At 48.2% G+C, this 22,340-nt stretch overlaps 2 long non-coding RNA genes across 3 annotated transcripts; both read left to right on the top strand.

Moving 5' to 3' along the window:
- The first annotated feature begins 846 nt into the window (after nucleotides 1–846).
- LOC141575070 (uncharacterized) lies at nucleotides 847–6,574 on the top strand. The gene is made up of 4 exons (XR_012502349.1): nucleotides 847–964; nucleotides 2,697–2,778; nucleotides 6,012–6,098; nucleotides 6,440–6,574. It is a non-coding gene; the product is annotated as an uncharacterized LOC141575070 (long non-coding RNA).
- Nucleotides 6,575–12,083: 5,509 nt separating this feature from the next.
- Nucleotides 12,084–19,754, top strand: LOC141575112 (uncharacterized). 2 transcript variants are annotated; one of them, XR_012502466.1, is made up of 4 exons: nucleotides 12,084–12,901; nucleotides 14,302–14,859; nucleotides 17,946–18,070; nucleotides 19,317–19,754. It is a non-coding gene; the product is annotated as an uncharacterized LOC141575112 (long non-coding RNA). The 2 variants fall into 2 exon arrangements; XR_012502467.1 differs by lacking the exons at nucleotides 17,946–18,070; nucleotides 19,317–19,754 and adding an exon at nucleotides 15,410–16,243.
- The last annotated feature ends 2,586 nt before the right edge of the window (nucleotides 19,755–22,340 follow it).

Genomic DNA, 22,340 nt, shown 5'->3' with positions numbered 1-22,340 from the left:
CTTGTGTCTTATTCCTGAGGTTGACTGAAGGAAACAATATTTGGATGGAACTGAAATTTCCCTGCAGATAAACAAGGCTGATAAACCACCCCATTCCAACATCTGATTCTGGGGCTCTTCAAAACCAGGGTAAGGCCCCGCTTCATCTAAGATGGGTCCTCCGCCTGCCCTTCCCGGGGGATCCTGGGAGGCCGCGGCCACCAAGGGCGACCCAGACTCGCGGCCCCAGACCCAGGGCCTGAGGGGGAGGAAAGCTTGAGTCTGTGCCCAAGCCCTGCCCCGCCCCACCCCAAAACGCTTCCCGGCACCACAGCCCTCCCCGGCCACCACCCCAACCCCGATCCCACCCCGGTTCATGTCCACCGGCCCCGCCGACAGCGCGGACGTACGTTTACCATTTGTGGGACGCCGCCCCAGACAGGATGTTCTGACCAAGCCAGAACTAGTCGCCCGGCCGAGCAAGCCGCCATCCCCCGCAGCAAGCACCGCCATGGTCCCTGGAAGCTACACACTTCCGGAGCCCGCTACCCGCCCCAGAAGCGCACGCCGGCCCGCGCTGAGCGCGGCGACTGTAACCATGGCAATGCCGCGGGGCCCTCCCCTAGCAATTGCGTCTGCGTCCTCCCGAGACTAGATGTGCGAGGGCAGAACTTGCGGAGCCAATGGGAGCCAGGGCGCAGCCAGGACGGGGGTGAGGGGAGGTTTAATGGGCAGCTGGGCGGGGCCGGGGAGGGCGGGGCCTCGCAGAAGTCCTGACCTGCTGGTGGCGCCGGCCTGAGGCTGGGGCGGTGCTGCCACCAGTGGGCGGGGCAGCGGGGCAGCGGGGCAGCGGGGCGGGAGCACCCTCTCCTGTCCGTGTGTGGGGATCAGCCTGGACTCCGCGGCCTCCTCTTGCACCGGACGTGGACCCAGGCTGCCGGTGTGCAAGATAGAGGACTGAGCCCAGGCACGCACGGCTGGCCAGGTAGGGCACCTGAAGTGCAGATCCGCCAGGCCTGCTGCCGGCCTTGGGTTCGCTCTGTTGGGCAGTTTCCAAGAAGACAGTGTCTGTCCCAAGAGGGGAGGTAGGGCAGGGGTGCCAGATGCCGGGTTATGTGCGGTCTCACAGGAGAGCCACGGTGAGAGGGTGCAGAGGGGCTCCTGTTTTGGCGGGGCTAAGAGTTTGGGGTATAGGGTGGGGGTGGTGTGTGCCTTGCTCTGTGGTCTCCCCAAGAACCCACACTCCAGAGCAAGGGGCTCTGCTCCCCCCACGCCTCACTGCACTCCCTGCCTTCCCCAGCACCACCTGGGGTGTGGTTATGTCAGGGCAGGGAAGGCCCAGGGAAGGGGCTCATTCAAGGGCAGGGGCCACTCTGCAGGGATGCTGGACCTGACAGCAATGTGGTGCTTCGAAACTCCCCTGGGCTGGGTTTCTAATCAGTGGTATGGAAGGGCCTCTCCTTCCTCGGGTGCGGGGGGGGGATCTAGATCCTTCATGAATGTCAGCCCTGAAAATGGAGGCTGCACTACATCCATTCCTGGAAAGAAATATGAGGCCCCTTCAGCCCAGGTGACTCAGAAATTCATTCAGCAATGTTCGGGGTCCCCACTTTAGGCTTTGAATTAGAGCTGAGCGGCTCAGGATGCCAGATCCCTGTCCGTGGCTCCAGGAGTAGGCTTTCTGCTGGGGGACAGGATCCTCACAAACACCTGTGTCTTTGTGGGTCACTCCCCTCTGACAAGCTGGGAGGCAGGATGCAGTTGTGGCAAATCGTGTTTCCATGAGGAGAGGGCCACCAAGTGGTGGGGGCACAGGAGACAGTGAGAAAGAGTCCCGCAGCCTTTCTGGAATCAAAAAACTGGCAAATGTGAAAAAAGTGCATAATTTGTTTTATTGAACAGGCTGCTTATGTAAGTTTGGAGGGTCAGGTTCAAGGACACTGCATCCCTCCATTAAAATAGCCTCAAGAGAAGAACAGACAGAGCAGGAGGAGATGTGGTGTTTCTCCCAGGAATGAGGTAGAACAGGGATTTCTGCAGATTTGCAAGGAGACCCCGACCGCTGAGCACGGGGTTACAACCCCACGTGACCCCTGTCGTGTTTGGCTTGGGCTCTGGGTCTGGTCTGATCATGTATTCTTCCAGCTGAGTTCCAGAAATTCAGAGGGTAGACTTAGAGAGGCTGCTTTTGGAACCCGGTGTGGAGACGGAGGGTCGTTTATCCTGAGTCCCCTCAGCCTAATCACTGTAGCTGAGTTCCAACAAAACCCAGGCCCCCAGGGTGGCCGTGGACGGAAAGCAACCCTGGCAGGTGACCCAGGGATCCCAATGCTGTTCTCCTCCCTTATCTTTGTTCCCTTTCACCCCGGAAGGTGTGATTGTCTCATGTCATGGTGACAAACCATCCCTCTTCTCTGTCAGGTGGGGTCCCCACCCCCACTCAGCCATCTCTCTGCATGGATGCTGAAGGACCAGGCTCACTTGAAGTTCTGAGTTTGAGCAGTAAGGTGGAAACAAAGAAACCAATGGAAACAAAGAAACAAGTCATTGTGGCAAAGCTCCCCACCACAGAGAAGCTGCCCTGAGTGGAAGGGAGGGTTTGGGCATGCCCATTTGTTTCGTGTCTCCCAGTGCTCTTCGCTTTCTTATTGCAGACCTGCATGGTTACAACAAAATGATCTGCAAAACTGAAAATATTTACTCTCTGGCTTTTACAGAAAAGGTTACCAGCCTCTGGTTCCCGTACCGGTCAAGTGATTGGAGTACCTTTCCAGTTTGGAAACATCTGGGCAGGCCCAGGTTTGCAAAATTCTTTAAGAGTACTTATGGAGTTTTGCTTCTAAACATTTTTACGGCTGTATACTTCTGAGCTGAGGTTGTGCTGTGTAATTCTGAGCCGGGATTTTCTCAAACTCTTTCTCATTTCTTATATCAGACACCCATAAATTCCAAGGGGCATGGGATGTTAAGGAAGCCATGGAGTTTAGGAAAAAGATACAGATTTCATTTCCATTTAAGCATCAATGTATCTCCATCCTAGGCAGTATCGGTTCTGTGGTATTGATAGGAGAACTAAATAGCAACCAAATTTATAGAAAATAGTGGGTCATTGGGTACACAAGTTCTTCTTTTCAACATTTTTTAATGTTTGCAGTTTAAGATGACCATTCCTGAGAATCAGGCAGCCTCTTAGAATGAAATAGCATTTTCCCTGAACCATAATCAATTTTTATTTCATAGACAGCAGGAAGGACAATCACACATCCAACAATTGGGGACCTCAAAGATAAAATGTAACTTTCTGAGAGCACACTCCCCCCGTCTCCCCCTGCTCTTTTCATTGTCTCATTGTCCCTGAAGGCTCTTTCGTATCTTCTGCTCATGACTCCAATAACTCTTCCTCCTCGTTCCTCAGCTGGTAAGTTTACTTTTCTACTTTGACCAAACAAAATGAAGCCAACAGAAGAGAACTTTCACCAGCAACTCCTAGCACATCCGCTCGCCTTCTGATGCCTGTGACCTCACTCTCGCTGCACCACCTCTTATTACAGGTGACATCGAAAGCCAGATCATCCAAAAGTCGCCAGGGGGGCCATCCATCCAATCTTCTCCGGGCTGTCACTCCCACATCCATCCTCTCTGTCACTACCTCATCTATTTTGTTCTCCTGCTAGTTGGCTCCCATCAGTATATAAAAGTCCATCCTCTTAAAAGAAACAAACAGCACTCCTTTACCCTAATTCGTCCCCACAAATTGCCACCCCATGTCTTTGCAGCAAATCTTTAATGAGAAGTTTAAACTCACTGTCTGCATATTCTCTTGAGCCATCCCCTTTTGCACCCACTCTAGCTTTTCCCCTGATCCCTCGCTCTATGGAAACTGCTCTGTCAAGGCCATCAGTGACCACACGTTGCTAAATTTAGTGGTCAGTTTTTAGGCTTCATCATGCGTGGCCCTTTGGCAGCATTTGACCCAGCTCTTCCATCCCTCCTCCCCCGTGTTTCTGCTTTACTTGGCCCCCAGCCCATCGCTCTGCTTTCGATTCACTGGCTGGTCTTTTACCAACGTCTCCTCTTTTTTCCAAACATTTACTGCGAATGTGCCCCGGAGTTGGGTCTTTGGTCTCTCCTCTATCTCTCTGCTATACTTCTGGTGGAAGCAACCAGACTTGGAAATTGACATGCCATGAATTTCTCGATTTGTCCAATCTCCCTGATTTGCCCTTTCCATTTGGAACTCTCTCCCTGATACTCATATTCTTTTTCTTTCATTCATCTTCCTTTCACATTCATACATATGTTCTACTGTGTAAAGTACTTTTCCAAATTTTGAATCAGTCCATACATATCATGTAAAATGCTCAGATCTCTATTATTTCCACTAAGATGCTTATTCTACCTTAGAAACTTTCTGCATTTCTGTATTTATGTCAATAAAGTGAATAGTATTTCTACAAGCCTCATAGATAAACAGTGTGTTTGATTGGGGCTACTATGTAATATGAAATAATGGTATATCAACATAGTCTTTTTCATTTATTTTTATGTAACACCGAAATGAGGTTTTCACACTGAAGACTGGTTTTATTGAAATTTTACCTACGTTATGGACACTCAGTTTATGTGAAAGCCCTCATTTCTCCCCTTTTCTGATATATTTTCCACTTGGCTATTATAACATATACATTGGCATGAAATAAAATTCCAAATTCATTCACATAATAAAATTAATACATTTAAATTGTATTTTTTAATGTTAAAAAGAAAGGAAAAAACCAAGACTCCTCTAATTATTAGGCATTTCTGTGGCAATATCTAATAGAATCCTTAACCATGACATTGAAGAACTGAGCTGATTCCAGCCCCTTTCCACCTGCTCAGCCCCACCTTTTCCCATCCCCTGTGGATGGAGAGGACATTCATCCCATTTTACAGGTCCAGATGTTGGAACAATATTCTATCTCTTTCTTTCTCTTACACACACACACAGACACACACACACACACAGCAAATCCAGCTTGTTAGAAAATTCTGGCTACTCTGTCTTCATTAACCACCTACTACCTGTTCCCCACCCTCCTAGAAGCCACCTTCAGCCCCTTCTTGGACATCAAATAGCCTCCTTCTTCCATCTTTGCTTTTCTACAACCTCATCCACACAGAGTCAGAGGGAGCCTATAAAAGCATACATTGAGGGGGTGGGTGTAGCTCAGTGATAGAGCGCATGCTTAGCATGCATGAGATCCTGGGTTCAAACCACAGCACCTTCACTAAAATAAATAAATTACCCTCCCCCCAAAAATAACCAAAACAAAAGCATAAATTGGACATCACCCATCCCATCAAAACTCACTAAAAGGGTCACCATTCCATTAGGAACCAAAGTCGTCCCAAAGTCTTCCAGGACCCGGCGTGCTCTGCCTCTCCGCGGACACTCTCCCCATCACTCTGGGGGCCTCTGGCTCTGGCTCTTCCTTCTTCCTCCGGATCTATGCTGCTTCAAGTTCATTACTCCGTGAGATCTCCCAGGATTGCCTTATTCCCTCCTACCTGCCTTGCACCCCACCACCATCACCTGAGTTTGCTCATATCACTCTTATTTTCCCCAAGCTCTTGCTACCCCCAACATGCTGCCTGTTTCCTCTGCTAAAACTCTGAGCCCCCAGTGATGGGGAGTCGTGTCTATTTTGTTGACTAATAAAGCCCAAGACCCTTGGGAATGGGTATAGTTACTAGATTCCCATATGTAGTAGTAGCTTATACAGATTTGCTGAATGAATGCAGAGGTCCTGGTCCAATCCGATGGAGCACTTCTGTGTCCTGCTGAAAGAATAACTCTCCTTTCCTCCTGAGAGTGGGTGACCACTTCCTTGGTGATCAAAGGAAAGATCTATTTTCTTTATGATGTTAACCTTAGGTGGGGAGACTGGGGGATCTTCATTTATATTTTAAAATTTGATTCACTCTGCAGTTTGTCTTCTGTCTATGTATCCTTTTGAGAAACCATTTATGAGTGATCATTCTTCCATCAGATTGAACAGGATCCAGGGGGAAATACCAAGCCTGTCCCATCGGCCATTCTGTGTGTCATGTCCTGTGACCCAGTGGATGCTCAGCACGTAGGTGAACCGACAGGAGTGAGTGAAGAGATGGGAGCATCATTATTGTGGTGGCTGCACTCTGTCCGATGCCTTGAGATTTGGGGGTTTACAAGTGCGGAGGGGAGAGGCCAGGTCCTCTGTGCTCTTCCTGAGTCCCCTGGCCTTACCCATTCCCCCAGCCCCCTCTGGGCAGCCAAGCACAGGAGCTGGGCCACCAGCGATTGTGCTGATCAATAATCCACCTCACACAAATTCCGGGGGTAGGAGCGGCCAGCACTACTGGTTGTAGACTCTGGAGTCATGTCCTTGGAGGAATTCCTCACTGAATGATACTTTGGACATTTTATTTTTCTCTATAGCCTCCAGCTGAAGAAACAGCTTGCCTTAGATACATGAAAGGTGAGGACACCTACTATCCCCATGGAGCACAGGTGGGGCTGGGAGTCTGCCGTTTTTACAGCCGGTGGGATCGTGTTGCTTTGGGCATCCCTGTGGCTGAATTCCTGCAGTACACTCGGTGGTAAGAACCGGAGTGCCTAGCAGGGAGGGAAGAGGGCCAGGAGACTGCACAGCTGGGGAGACGTTACCCTGGGGTGAGCGGGAGCCGGCTGATGCATGGAATCTCGGTGCAGGGAACTCTCCACACTCAGAGAGGTTCCCACTCCCGCAGGGTCCCTTTGATCAGGGTGCTGGGCTGTCAGGAAAGCAGGGTTCCTGTGAGGATCATGGTGCCTTCAGGAAGTGGGAAGTGAGGGGTCCAGTGGCACTTAAATTAACTGTGCACCCGAAGCCAACCCCGTCTCTTTCAGCCTGTTTCCTAATCTGCAGAACTGGAATGATGTTAACCATCCCGCAGGTTCGTTGATGGGCTGGGACACACTAGACAGCCAGGAGCTGGAATTCCTCTTTCCCCTGATTTTTATCCTTCCTTTCCACTATTTGCTCTCACAAGCTCAGTCTCTCTGTCTCTCTCTCATTCACTTGTAACTTTCTCTCCTGCTCTGGTTTCATTTGATTCCCACCCTCCTCCCAATCCCCAGATGAGTGAAATTAATTTCTGTGTGTCAGTTCCAAATTCCCGGGAAAGATGCTCTGTCCCCTCTGGATTGGTTGTCCAACCCATCAGTTGTAGTCAGAGGAGTGAGTCCCTCTGTGACCAGCGGAGGGGCTCTGCCCAGCCCCCCAGCCACCACTGTGGGAGCACATAGCTCTCCGAGGAGTGGGTACTGGCTGTGACTTGGTGTCACTAAGTGTGAATTTATGTCTCCTCTTGCCCCACCTCCATCCTCCTAAACAAAGATGAAAATTAAACACTCCCGAGATTTGTGTCATGGAACCCTCAGGGTGGGGGCTAATAGGGCTGGATTCCCTGCTGAGTGTAAGGGGCTACAGTGACTCCCCAACGAGAGCCTGTAAGGGGAACAGAACAGGCCCCACTGGACACTTAGAGCGTTGAGTCTGAGTGACATTGAGCCAGGCTTCTGACCACAGCTCAGGGGTCTGGTCCGACCGGTTAGTCTTTGAAACCAATCAGCTTTGGATTACTCAATCCCTCCCTGAGGTTTTACCTGAACCACCATCTTCTGTATCTCTGAAGATAGATGTTGAGGACCCTTCACGTAAGCCGTTTGCACAGACCTGTGCGGGAATTTGTGTTGCATGGTCTGCCAGGCGAGCTGACCGAAGTTGGTATTTTACTGATCTTAGAAATAGTCTGGCTTCCTGATGCACTGTTTCACTGAACAAGCAACAGAAGCCACCTCTGGCTGATAAAAGCAAAAAGGGACTTAATGAAAACATACTGGGAGGGTGCATGGAGTGGCCCGGACCAGAGCTGACCCTGGGGCCGTAGGCGATGTTGAGGAGCACCAGGCACAAAGCTAGGCAGGGTGCTACCGGGCCCCCTGCTGCCCCAGCAGGGACCCCCCTCCTCCTGACCATCCACGTCACTGCAGGTTCATGTCCCAGCAGGGCCAGGTCACACTGAAGCCACCAGCACACACCTCAATGGGGGAGTTGGCCCCGTCTCAGCTGGGAGCGTGCCTGGTGTGGGGAGAGGCCCAGTTAGAGGAAGGTGGGTCCCCTACTTTTCCTAGTTAATGTGCAAGTCAGTGCCCGTCACTCAGGAGAGCCAGGCTGGACAGACCTCATTGTGGTGACTAGGCCGTCTGAGTTCACTTATTACTTTTTAGGTTGGAAGGCCCAAGAGGGACAAAAAGTGGAGGTTCTAGTACTTATTTTATATTTCCCATGTAGCAGGTGCAGTAAGCAAGCCACTTCAGACAAGGCCCAGAGCAACCACGTTAATAGGCCACGGAGAAAGTCTTGCAGTCAGGCGTCTGCAGCCCCGAAACCCGTATCCTTATCAGCTCCGTAGTTACCAGTGGAAGTTGTAGGGATTTATGGGACTGTGTGCTCCTGTAGGGGCTGGGATGTGTATGTTTAAATCCACAATTTCAGAAACTCGGCTAGAACCACAGCCACTGATTGTCTGCACGGAGGCAGAGGAAGGGAAGCTTCCAGCCTCTGGTCCAGCTTGTGAGGAGCTCAGCAGTTGCTCCTTTTGTCCTGAAAACAATACCAAAGCTGAGGGAGCTGAAAACCCACTGCTCTTCTTAGATCCACAAGAAAACTGAGGGGGAAAGCTGCTCCCAACCCAGAGAGGCAACCAGGCAGGCTTGGAGAGTCACAGCTCCCAGGGCAGAACCCGCTTTTGTAAGAACCCCGGGGGAAGGCAGATTTAACAGGTCCCTGAGGCCAGCTGGAGGCTCAGCGAGGGGAAACCTGAGTGTGACAACTCCAGGGGGCCAGTCAGAGGGGCCCCATGCTCTTTTTCATGCATTTTACCTCCAGGACTGTGCCCTGTTCTCAGAGTGAAGATCATAGGAAAACTCCTCATGCTTCCTGCCAGGAAAGGAAATAATAGCTCTATTGAAATACACCCAGAACATTCTCTTCCATTGTGGGGGTTTGTGTTTAGTTTTGTTTTGTTTTGTTTAATGAGAAAATATTTTACCAGAGCCTAACCTACCTGGGGGAAGGGAAATACCTTCTGTGTCACCCAAATTGGGGTGGGGGAAAGAGACACACTTGTGGAGGTCACAGCTCAGGGCACAGGCTCAATGAGAATTAATCACAGGACTGCAGATTCCCTAATCTGTCGCGCTCCCCCAACACCTCACCTCCATGTCAGTAGGGCCCCTGTGTAATAACAGGAATAAAATTAAAAGAAGTAAATGTCTCAGGAGTGTCTAGGGAAAAACCAAAGACAGCGGGGAGATGAAAACAAGGACACACGGTGGCTTTAGCCTCTCGCACGAATAGCTGTAGCAAACTACACACAGCCCAGCCCCAGTAGATAAACAGAAAACCTCACAGAAGAAACTATTTATTTTGGTTCTCTTACCCAGTGCATTCCATGGTGCATCCTCGCCTAGAATTGAGTGGAAGCAAGTCCATCTCAGAAGGGACATACCTGAAGAGAAATGGCTTTCCAGACTCTGAAGGGCAGAGAAAGCACCAGCCTGGGTTAGAGAAAGGTGAGGGGTGGGGTAGGGGGTGGGCTGCCTTCTTCCCCAAATAAGGAAACTTCCTGAGGCCAGCACAGTGGGAGGGAGGGCCATGGGGTGGAAGCAGCCAGACTTCTTCCTGAGAACTGATAGGATGCCTCCAAGGGGCCATTCAGGTGCCCAAACTTGGCCCTGAGGGTGGGAGCCAGTCGTTCTGCCTCAGAGCCCAGGACTGAGGTGGGCGCACAGCAGGCCGGTCTTACTTGGCCGTATCCATTTCACTTCTCCGAAGCCCTGTGTAAAACATGAAGCGTGGACGGCCTGGTGAGCACAGCTCTGCCCTCAAGACCGGTTTCAACTCCTCTCTTCCCAGAGAACAGCATCTCTGAGCCCGTCCTGGGTGACCTCACAGAGATCACCCTAGTGGCCCAGGCTAGTGACCGGGAACATGTACCTTCCTGCAGCCAACCCCAGACGTCCACTGATGCATCATATACTGACAAAGATGTGAGTCGCTGTGCATTGGTCTAACAGCAGAGATTCTGCCACAGGCCCAAGAAGTGGTGTGTGGGACAAGCAGGGGTGCAGGAGTGTACGCAGTGCAAAGGTGTAAGTGGTGGCAGGGGTGCAGGGGCTTTGGGGGGTGCAGGCAGTTCAGGGGATGCGGGGGTGCAGGCAGTGCAGAAGTGCAGAGAGTGGCAGGGTTGCAGAGGTACAGGGAGTGTAGGGGTGCAGGGAGATTCTCAGGCACGTGGCCAGGATCAGAAGGCAAGTGCACATCCTCGCAGTCAGCCTTACCCCGGGAGGCTTGTGCAATGGTTTGTGGCGGCGGAGGTGGCGGCTGCGGCGGCGGCAGTTGGTGGGAGGCTGCCCGGGCAAGCCGGTCAATTTCTTCTCTTCCCTGCAGCCTGGCCTGGGGGGGCATTGGCCGCCGGAGATTCGCCAGATATTGGACTCCAGGTAAGCTTGCTCCTGGGAGGTGGGGCGGTTAGGTCAGGGGGCGGCGACAGCGGCAGGGGGGCGGAGCGGGGCTGCCCCTGGCGAACTGGTGGAATAGCTGCCTTGTCCCGGCTGCCGGGCCTGGGAGCGGCCTCTGCTGCCCCAGGTCGCCGGACACACCTGTCCCACTCAGCTTGCTGAGTGGGGAGTGGACGCGGTGTCATTTAGGTGCGGGGCCCACGGGGGTAAGGGGGCTGCCGCGGGGGAGCCGGTCAATTTGCTCCGCTCTCCCCTGCAGTGGAGCCTGGGGGCGGTCTCCGCTGCCCTAGAGGCGGGACGTCGGTCTCCAGGTGAGCTTGCTCCTGGGAGGCGGGGACAGCGGCGCCAGGGGGAGGGGTCCGTTCCAGGCAGCTGCTCCATTTCTTCTCTCCCCCTCGGCCTGGCCTGGGGGCGACCTCTGCCGCCGGAGATTTGCCTGAGGTCCGACTCCAGGTGAGCTTGCTCCTGGGAGATGGATGCGGTGCGGTCAGGGACCTTGTAAGTTGGTGGCTGCGGGGAAAGGGATGCTGCTCTGGGGTAGCTTGTGGATTAGCTCCATGTCTGCACCGAATGGCCTGCAGGCGGCCTCTGCTGCCCCAGGTTCCGGGACACCCCTGTCCCACTTAGCTAACTGGGGGCAGGAGGCAGGGTAGTCAAGGTGCAGTGGTGGCAGTTGTCGGGGTCCTGCAACGGGGAAGAGGGACCATTTGCTCCCATCTTCCCCGCGGCTTGTCCTGGGGGTGGTCTCTGTTGCCATGGGTTACGGGACATGTGTATCCTAGTCAGCCTGACCCCGGGAGTTGGGCGTGGTACGTTGGGGGTGGTGGAAGCAGCGGCGGGTTTTCCCATGAAGCTGGTCCATTTGCTCCCATTTCCCCTCATGGTTTGCCCTGGGGCAGTCCCTGTTGCCCCAAGTTCGCCGGACGTCCATCTCCAGGTCAGCCTGCTCCCTAGAGGCGGCCACCGTGAGGTCAGGGGGCAGGAGCGGTGGCTGATGCGGGGGGATGGGGATGCCTTGGGGAGTTGGTGGATTGGCTCCCGTCTCCCCGATGGCCTGGTGTGGGAGTGGACTCTCCTGCCCCAGATCACCAGACACACCTGTCCCATTCAGCCTGCTGGGGAGGGGCGCCCTGGGCGGTGCCTTTAAAGTGCGAGGGTTGCGACGGCGGGGGTAGAGGACCTGCACCGCGGAGCTTGTCAATTTGCTCCCCTCTTCCCCATGGCCAAACCTGGGGGCGTCCTCTGCTGCCCAAGAAGCCGGATGCCCGTCTCCAGGTCAGCTTGCCCCTGGGAGGTGCACGCGATGAGGTCGAGGGGCAGGGGCAGCCGGCCGTCGCAGCTGCCTAATGAGGCCACTTCTTCTCCTTTCCCCTGACCTGGCCTGGGGACGGCCTCTCCCGCCCAAGATTCGCCTGACACACTACACCAGGTCAAGTTGCTCCTGGGAGGTGGGCACGGTGAGATCAGGGGGTGGGAAGGAGAGGGGTGCTGCCTATTGTGAGCTGGAGGATAACCTCCCATCTCTGGAGGCCTGACATAGGGGCGGCCTCTGCCACCCCTCGTTCCCAGGTCACAATTCTCAGGGTCATATTGCCCCGGGGGTGTGTTAAGGTGTGGGGGTGGCGGGGTGATGTCAAAGGTATGGAGCCTGCAACTTGGGAGCTGGTGGTTTAGCTCCCATCTCCCCAGCAGCTTGGCCTGGGGGCAGCCTCTGTTGCCCCAGGTCGCAAAGCACAGTTTCCCTGACAGCTTAGCCACCTGAGATGGGCAGGATGTGCTGAGGGGGCGGAGGCAGCCGCCAAGGCAGCGACGGAGGGGGCTGTCCCAGGCCAGCTGGTCTATTTGTTCCCATCTCTACCTTTGCTGCCCTATTTTCACAGGATGTCCTTCTCCAGTTTATCCTTCTCCTGGGAGGTGGACACAGTGCATGCAGCCCAAGTTCTGGGCTCTCCCCTGGGGAGGGGAAGAACTCTCTTGTTCTCCTTTGTCTTTATTCTTCAGCGAAGGGGTTACTTGACCCAATTCTTAATCCTGAGAAAGTGTAGCCTGTGTTACGGAAGAGCTGCTGGACAGTGAGTTTTCTGGGTGGGTTTTCACATCAGCTGATACCCAAGGCAGGCAGGAAAGCTATTACTCAGAACTTCTTAGTGTGGAGTTGGGGGGTGGCCCTGCTGTCCTCACCATGCTTTTAAAATATGAGTTACTCCCCTCTTTTTCCTAGGTGACATTTTAGGTTATTGGGTCACAGATTGCTGGCACAATCATGCCTGTTCTCAAACATCTTTTAAACTTGGGTGAAGTGATAAGTAGGGGAAGAAGATGATTTACTGAAAGGTAAGAATACTTAAATTTGCATTAAAGCTACATTCTGTCAATCTTTCTCAAATGATTTTTCTCAGATTCAAAATCCACGACCTAATGAATGTTGTACTCCTGTGTAAATCATTGATCTTCACATCACATTTGTTAAATGGTCAATGAGATTTGTTAAGTAGATTATTCCTGAAAGGAAAAGCTCAGGCTTTTGAGAATTCCTTGTCTGATGTCACCCAGGCAGTCACAGTAGAAGACAGAGCTGATATAAAAATCCCTCAGCTGCCTGAACTGCAAAGCTTCTGGGATTACTGATCCCTGAAATGCAGGTGACTCTTGATGATAATCTGGGGGGTGGTTTACATGATCAGATTCTTCCAGTCCTGTAAATGGGTTCCGTGGCCGCAGCCCCGGGAGAGCTGGTCTTAAGGGCCATATCGTGAGGGGCGGGATGGGAAGGCAAGGTGTAAGAGCTGGAATCGCTGCGATTCCACACTCGCTAAACACAGACTCCAGAGCCTAATTGATGTCAGGTTCTGTTCTGGATTTGAGAGTGTGTTCAGGCATGATTCTTGCCCTTCAGGAGTCACTGCCTGGGTGGAAGTAACCTTTACACAAATCTGGGGAGGATGACAATTAAGTAGATGGGCTGTTATGTTTCTCAGTGTGCCCAGGCTCGCTCTTCCAGGCACTCGTGGGACTAACGAGAGTCATGTTATTCACTCATTCACTGATTTATTACCCTTGAATTGATCATTTGTCCCATAGTAAGTGAAACAAGGGATCAGGAACATGAGTTTTGTCCCCTCTCCCATCACTGATTGTATCTGTCAGTAGGGCGCCCTGCGTATGCATTGTGAAATGGTGGTATTTTTTGCCCAGTGGGGCAGCATTGTCTGTTCTGAGAATCAGGGGAGTCTCGTGGGTAGGACAGCACCCTGACACACATGGCAACCCGCCTACCCCGTGAGACAGCATTGTTGATGCTCATGTGACACGATGTAGACCGCGGTGCTAAACCTGAGCGTGTTCAGTGATCTCGGCTGCTCTAAAAATACAGACTACAGGTCCCTACCTATGGAGACGCTGAGGGTCTGCACACCAGAATCCTGCATTTTATAAAGCAATTTAACTAATTCTGATGAAGATGATCTGAGTGTTCCAATGAGAAACACTGGTGTGCGATTCAGCAATACTGAGGATTCTCAAGGAACGATGTCTTTTCATGATGGTCCAAGGTCCCTCACTTGAGACTTTTGCCTTGGGTTTAATTGTATGTGTTCAGAAGTGATGTCTCTCACTTCCAGTGCTTGTCAGCATGCTCTGTGCAGGGACTTGCTCTCAGTAGATGGCAAAAACTATGATTCTTCAGGTCACCGAGCTAGAGTGTGAGCGATCTTTTATTTTGGTTTTCTTTATAGCAATGCAGAGTCTCCCGACAAGAGATTCAGACTGAACTGAACAGCTTTGTGTCAGACTTTGGAAGACCGCTGGTGCCCAAGGTGTTCTCTGACAGGGCAATGGCGAATCTAGGTCCCTCTTTCACTGCTACGTCAATGAAGTGGGCCACTTGGACAAGGCCAAATCTGCTATCCCAACAATAGCCCTTGACAGGGATGTTCGGCTCCAGGAAGCCATCAGATGCAGCAGGTGGCCAGAGGAGGAGCCGAACGGGCTCATGAAATGTGACATCCCCAACTTCATCAACACGGACCATAATTCTTCCTTTGGGGAAGATGATCTCCTGATTTTGTAACCACCAATTGTTCTAGAAGATAAGCCAGTTGCTCAGACCTCACACAAAGACGAATTGAGAAACGTGCTTTGTCAAGTGTCTTTCTGAAGATGTGAATTCTGTCTTTGTATGTCAGGAATTCCCCTTTCAAAAAATTGTATGTGTTTGTGTCTGAGAGAGAGAAATGGAGACAGACAGAAAGACGGAGACAGGAGAGAGCCCCCTCAGAAGAGAGCTAGTTAAGGTGAGTTTTGTGCCTTTAAAAAACATTTGGGGTTTTGGGGGGAACAAAGTATTTACACTGTCTCATTCTCCTAGTTGGAAACCTTGGCCCCATACTCAGTGTTAGTGGCCTTGAACGGGTTTGGCACGGTGCATTTCATCTGGCGCTGCCACTTCCACACTCTGCCTTTAGCACATTGCTTTGCCTCTCAGGGCTGCCACCCTTTTAACTGTAAGGAGAGGAGTCTGGAATAGGTGATCCATCCCAGCTCTGCTGTTTTGCAAGTTTCTGATTTCGTGTTCGGATGAGGCTGGGATACACCCAGAGCAGTATAAACCAGGCCCTAACTCCTGTCTCTCGCTGGGGCATCCCTCAGGTCTGTGCCTTCTACACAACCCTTTACTGAGCCCAGCATTTGTCAGGAGCCCAAGTGACTACCGGGTTGGCAGGAGACTTGTCTCTCGTGGTTCCGGTGGCCAATATTTCTATTGGTTGTGCTGAAACAGCTCTTCTGAGATCCCCCGGCCACCCTTGCTCAAACCTGAGGACAATCCTGTCGTTTCTTTCCTAGGAGGAGGATCAATACATGGTGCATTTAATGACAGTCCTGTCCCCAGGAATGCACGGAAGGTTATCAGCTGAGTAAGGGGAGGTGCCTCTGTGTCCCTGTGTCCCTGTATCTCTGTCTGCTCACAGTGCCCTGCCACCGGCTACTGAGCAAGAAAAGCGCTATTCACCATGATGGGTATTTTGCAGATGTGTAGGTTATGGTCGTGTGGCTCGTGTGTGGGCTTCGAGCTGGGATGTTGAAGAGCTTATAAATACCTCGTCAACATCTATTCGAGGTGGCCTGGTGCCACACAGACTTGATTGATGAAGGCATCAAGCCTGCACACTGGTTTGGAAACAACTTGGTTTTGATCAGTCACACTGCATGCATGACTCGCTGCTAATCTCTGGGTGTTTTTTTCATTTTAGATTTATTCACCCAGTGTCTTGCTTAAGCTGAAAAATACTTTTATTTCACCAGAATATTCTCTGATTCTTTGTTTTCACACATCCAGTTTTTTAATTCCTTTAAAAATTGTTCTGTTTATAATGCCTCCTTATTTCTATCATCTCTAGGTTCCCAGTGGCCTGAGCCATGCATCAGATTTTATTTAGAAACTGTACCACCAAAAGTAATACCCTCCCCATAATATATTTTGAGGAAAATATTATTCTTTAAGACTCTAACACTAAATCGTAGAAGAAAGCATGGAACATTTCTTGTAGTTAATACATGTTCATGCAAAAAGAAATTTGATATTTTCATTGAAAAATCTTGATTTTAATAACTTTTACTAATGTGAATATTATTATTCATAATTTAAGTAACCAAATAAAACCACAGTTATTTATTATTAAGATTGAAATCTATTTACACAGTCTCTTAATTAGAAGACTGAAGTGTATTTAAAAGATGGAAAAATACCCATGATGACACCAATTTTTTATTAACTAAATATCAAGAACTGTGCAGGGTTAAGATTTGACTCCCTGCAAGCTGCCAGGTTAGCATGAGGTAGTGTGTGGATGCTGCCAGAAGACAGGACAATCCCCCAGGATCAGAGACAAAGGACTTCCTGCCGGCACAGCAGGCAGCCTGGGGTTTATGTTCATGTTGGTTCCTGAGCTCTATTCCTATTGCTGTTGTAACAAAGGACCGCATACTCAGTGGCTTAACGTAACACACATCCATTGTCTCATTGTTCTAGGGTGCAGAAATGCAAAGTCAATGTCAGTGGGCTAAAACCAACTTGTGGCCAAGGCTACGTTCCACACTGAGGCTCTTGGGAGAGATTCATCTTACTACCTTTCCCAGCCTGCAGAGGTGCTCACACTCCTTGGCCCAGGGCCCTGTGTCACTGTGACTTCTGCTGCCACATCACATCTCTGTCTCTGACCAAACTGCCTCTCACCACTAAGGACCTCCGTGATGATGTTTGCTTTCCCACAGTGATCTGCCATCCCAAGGTCCTTGACAGTCACACCTGCAGAGTCCCTTTTGCCATGCACAGTGACATTCCTAGGTTCTAGGGATCAGACCGTGGACATATTGGGGCCATTATTCTACCGAGTTCTTCCCTTTGGCCTCACTGGTTCTTGTCCATCCCACATGCAAAGTGCATCCACCTCATCCCAACACCCTCCAGAGTCTCATTTACTACACCATCAAATCAAAGTCCAACATGTAGTCTAACTATTATCAGCTCAAAATCCTAAATATTTTCATCCTCATCACCTAAGTGAGGCATGATTGAGACCCTGGGTGTGATCTTCTCTGCTCAAAATCCTGCAATGGCTTCTCATTTCACTGAGTGAAGAAGTGAGAGTCCTTATGGTGACCTTACAGATTTCCTCCCCCTCCCCAAGCTGAGCTCATCTCCGGTTTTATCCCTGGCTCACTCCGGTCCAGCCACACTGGCCTCCCTGCTGGCCCTTGAGGACATCAGACATGCACCCACAGGCCTGTTGCCCTGGCCGGTCTCTGTCCAACTCATATGTTGAAGTCCTAAACCCCAGGACTACAGAACATGACACCATTTGGAAATAAGGTTGTTGCAGATGTCATTGGTTAAGAAGAGGTCATTAGGGTGGGCCCTAATCCAGTATGACTTGTGTCCGGATAAAAAGGGGCAATGTGGACACAGAGACACGTGTACATGGGAGATGACGTGATGAGATGTGGAGAGAAGACGGTCATTTCCAAGCCAAGAGGAGAGGCCTGGTCCAGCCTCTCCCTCCCAGCCCTCAGGAGGAGCCTGCCCTGCTGACACCCTGCCTGCAGGCTCCCCGCCCCCAGGGCTGTGAGACAGTGAGCCTCTGTGGTTCATGTCACCCAGTGTGCGGTGCTGTGTTAGAGGGAGCTCAGCAACTTGCACCCCCTTCTCAAGGTCCTCAGTGAGCCCAGCTCTGGCCATCTCATTTTAAACTGGAAACTGCCTTCCCCTTTTCTCTGCCCCAGAAATCCCCTCTCCCTGATCATATTATTTCTATCACCTTCTAGAATACCATATATTTCACATGACTGTCACGACTGTAGTTTATGTTCTGCTCCTCCACAGTCCTATAGGGACAAGGATCCTTATTTGTTCACTGACGGACCTCAGGTGGCTTGACCAGTACCCATGGCACAGCAGTCAATACAAATTGGCCAGATGGAAGGAGGGATCATTCCTTACATTCACAGGTAAGTGAACGAAGATTCCGGGGGACTGAGAGTTTCGCTCAGGCACAGAGCCGGTAAGTGTCAGGCCAAGGTGGTTTTCAGGTACCTATGAACCTGAGGGAGACTTGAGTGATTTCCATTGATTAATATTTCTCAGGTGTCTATTTTTCTGGCTCTAACTTTTGACTTCTTTCTGTTATTCTTCTAAGCTTTCAACCAGTTTTAAGTTTTAATTCTGCTTTGTCTCAGGTAAACAAATGAATTCTGTAAATCTTTTAACTCATTATTTATTTCATCTAAATATATTGTGATTAGTGATGATGTTTTATTTCTGGCATCTTGTTTTGTGAATTCTATTTGCTTTGCTCTGCTTTTCTCCTGCCTGTTATATACCTCGCAGTCACGGTTAAGAGCATGGCGTCTAGAGACAGCCTATCCGGGCTTGGTTCCCTCCCTTGCTAACCATGTAACCAGGATATGTAAGCCATTTGAGACTCACTTTCTTAATATACAAAAAGTGGTACTATCCACCTCAAAGACTGTGAGCATTAAGTGATAAAATAGATGAAGAACTTAGAATAGTGTCCGGCCTATATTGCATTATTCATTTTGACTTCTTTATTTTTATTCTCTTTTTAAACAATTACTTTAGAGATTACTGTTGAATTTTAATGAACACCCTAGATATTGAAGATTAAAATGTTACTTAACCCATACATTGAATTTTATATACCAAATGATATCTGTATTTTGTTTCCATAAGTTCTGTTTAGTTCTTTAAAAAATTAATCTGTTTTCTTTTTCATGATGTCCTGATTGTTCATTATGTTATATAAGATTCAATTTATCTTTTAATGATTCAGTCATACTTATTTTATGCTCTCTCTTAGATTGTTTCATAATTTTAGGCTCTGGAATATTAATCATCCTGTGTTTTACGGTTAGCTCTTTCTTCCCTGTGGCACTCATTTCCTTCTGTTTTTAGTTGTGTGTCTGTGTCTGTGTAGAGCTGTGGGAGATTCTCTATAGTGAGTACAATTTTTTTCCTATGATTGTCCCTTACATCCTGGTTTTTAAATTTTCCCTAGAGAACAATTTTGTGTTGCTTATCCTAGGGATCCAGGTGATATGATGAACCTTGAATTATTATATTTTTTGGTTTGGGAATTCCGGAATCTTAAGTGGAGTATCAATTTGGATTCCACATTCATATAAAGCAGGGGCGTGGAGATTAGATTTTTTTAAGGGAGACTTTGTTTTTTCCTAGAGAACCGGTTGTTTCACCCCTTTCCTGTGTGCACATGTGGAGAACTTTGAGTCTCCCTTTCAGTGAAGAGGCAAGTCTTCCAATTCGTCTTATGCAGAGGTTTCTATAAAGGAAGACTCTTCTACATCTGGTATGGACCCTTTTTCCTAAATGGACATTGTATCCCTATTTATGTGCAGATGAAAACCCCTTCCCTCCAGGGTGCGGTGGCATCAGCTCACAAGATTACCATTTTGGCGTTTAGTGTCCTCTTTGTATTGTCACCTGGGAACTTCTCTCTCCATAGTTAGCTCTGTGTTACTTTTGTTGTTGTATTTTATCCGGCATTACTGAAAGTTTTACTTAAAAGGGATCCTAATTAGCTCTGTTTACCTGTTTCCAGAGTTGAAAGCTTCAGTTCTAGAGTATCTGTTTGATTTTTCTTAAAAATACATTCCAGTATATTTCTCTGGTGAAAGTCTTGACCCTGTTGTATATTCTCCCATCATTTCCTTATTTTCTTGAATATATTAAAAGTATTTTATAGCCTTTATTGATAACTCTGAACCTACATCACCTGGGGGTTTGCATCCTTTGTCTAATATTTCTTATTCTCATTTTATCCATCATATAGTCTTGACATGTTGCATGTCTAGAAATTCTTTATTACATAGCAGACATTGCAAATGAAAAATCCATATCTTATCTTCCGTAAGAGATTTTGTACCTTCCCGTTAGGCAGACAGGTTGAGGGACTGATCATCTCACTCCAATCAGGCCCTGAGTTGTGTCAAGACAGAAGTGCCTTTTTTCTTAAGACAGCTTTGAGGTATAATTGGCAAAATAATTTTCACACATTTAAAGTGTACAACTTAATACGTTTTGACATAAGTATATCCCCAAGAAACCATGACCACATTCAAGACAGTGAACATACCCATCACCCACAAAACTTCTTCTGCATTTTGTTGTCTCTCCCTCCCTCCCCGTCTATTCCCCTGGAAACCATTGATCTGTTTTCTATCACAACATACTGGTTTGCATTTTGAAGATCGTTGTATGAATGGATTCATGCAGTATCTACTCTATGTTGTCTGACTTCTTTCATTCAGTGTAATTATTTTGAGAGTCATCTGTGTTGCTGTATTAATAGCTTATTTTTCTTATAGCAGAGTATTGCTTAGTGCTGAGTTTTTCCTGAATATTTTATTGTGAGCAGTGTTTGGATAGACCATCATTTGTTTCTTCATTTACTTCTTGATGGATGCATGGGTTATTTACAACTTGAGCTATTATAAATAATATTGCAGTGAATATTTGGTTACAAGTCTTTGTATGGACATATGCTTTTATTTTCTAAAGCATCAGATGAGGAAGGTCTGGGTTATATGGCAGATAGGTGTTTACCTTTTTTAAAGAAACTGTTAAACATTTTTCCAAAATGGTTGTGCTATTGTAAATTCCTCGTGGTGTGTATCAGTCCTGGTTGCTCTATTTCCTTGCCAGCAATTTGTAAGGTCAGTCTTTCTAATCATATACATTCTAGTATGTTTGTGCACTAGTATCTCACTGTGGTTTTTAAAAGCATTTCTCTAATGACTAATGGCATCTTTAATCAGCACTTTTCATATGCTTATTATCCATCTGGATATCTTTACTGAAGTGTGTTTTCTGGCCTCATTCATTCATTCAGTTGTTTGAATTATTATTGAGTTTTGAAACCTTTGTGTTCTGGATCAGACACAAAGAGAGACCTTTACCAGATATATGATCTGCAAATAGCTTCTGTCTATGGCTTGTCTTTTAATTTGCTTCTCAGTGTTTAGAAGAGCTTTGAAGAGTCTTCATTTTGGTAAAGTTCACTCTATCAGTTACTTTTTAAAATAGATTATACTTTTGGTGTCATAGCAAAGAAATATTTGCCAAACTCAAGGTCATAAAGTTTAAGCTTATGCTTTTTCTTCTAGCTGTTTTATAGTTTTAGATTTTCTATTAAGATCTATGATCCACTGTGAGTTAATTTTTGTATATTTTGTGATTGTGGATCAAAATTCATTTTTGTTTTGCATATCACTATCTAATAATTCCAGCACTAATTGTTGAAAAAATCCTTTTCTCCAATGCATCCTTTTTGAGAATCAATTGTCTATATAAGTGCTGGTTTAGTTCTGAACTTTCTTCTGTTCCATTATTCTATTTTCCTGTTTTACACCAACACCATACGTTCTGATTACTGTAACTTTATAAAAAAAAGTCTGAAAATCAGATAGTGTAAGTCTTACAACTTTGTGTCTCTTGTTCAAAGTTGTTTTGGATATTTGGGATCCTTTGCATTTTTATATGAATTTTAGTATCAGTTTTTAAATTCCTTACATCCTGTTCTGCCAAAATTCCACCCATGTCTTTGGCCATCTCCAAAGCCACATTTTCTGAAGAAGTCTCTCTTGATCCCAGGTGAAAGGAATTTCTCTTTCGTCTGTGCTCCATTCATATTTCATAATATTTGATTACATTTATTCATATTTGGCTGTATGTACTTGTCTGATCTTTCCTGCCATATAGTAAACCTCTCAAGATTAGGAATCTTGACTTGGTTCCCTATGTCTGCTGAGAAAACTAGTTCTATGCTTTGCAGGAGTAAGCCCTGTAGTAAGAGGTATCTGCAGCACACATCTAGCTCATTGCTTGCATATCGTCAAGGAATCCTGCAGATTTAGAATTGTTTATTGATTGTTGTCTCCAAGATGGCTCAGTCTTTTTTATTTCTATTACTACTGCTGCAGTTTCAAAGAACAATGGGCTAATTATTTTCCAAATATCAAAACATACTGTAATTGAGTTGTGATGCAAATTATGTGCTGCTGTGTCTTAAAAACCTGCTTAGTGTTCACAGGTTCCTTCACTCATGGAAATTTTGGGAGAATGACATATCCTTAGAGATAGCACTGCTGACTTTGGCAACCTGAGCAGCAGTATCTGAACTCACTCCTGCTGTTTTTTCCAGGGTCCCCTCTAGCCCTCCTCCAGCCCTCCATGTGGGGACCT

Source organism: Camelus bactrianus, chromosome 26 (assembly GCF_048773025.1).
Source record: "Camelus bactrianus isolate YW-2024 breed Bactrian camel chromosome 26, ASM4877302v1, whole genome shotgun sequence".
NCBI lineage: Eukaryota > Metazoa > Chordata > Mammalia > Artiodactyla > Camelidae > Camelus > Camelus bactrianus.
This window is presented reverse-complemented; position numbering and strand designations above follow the sequence as displayed.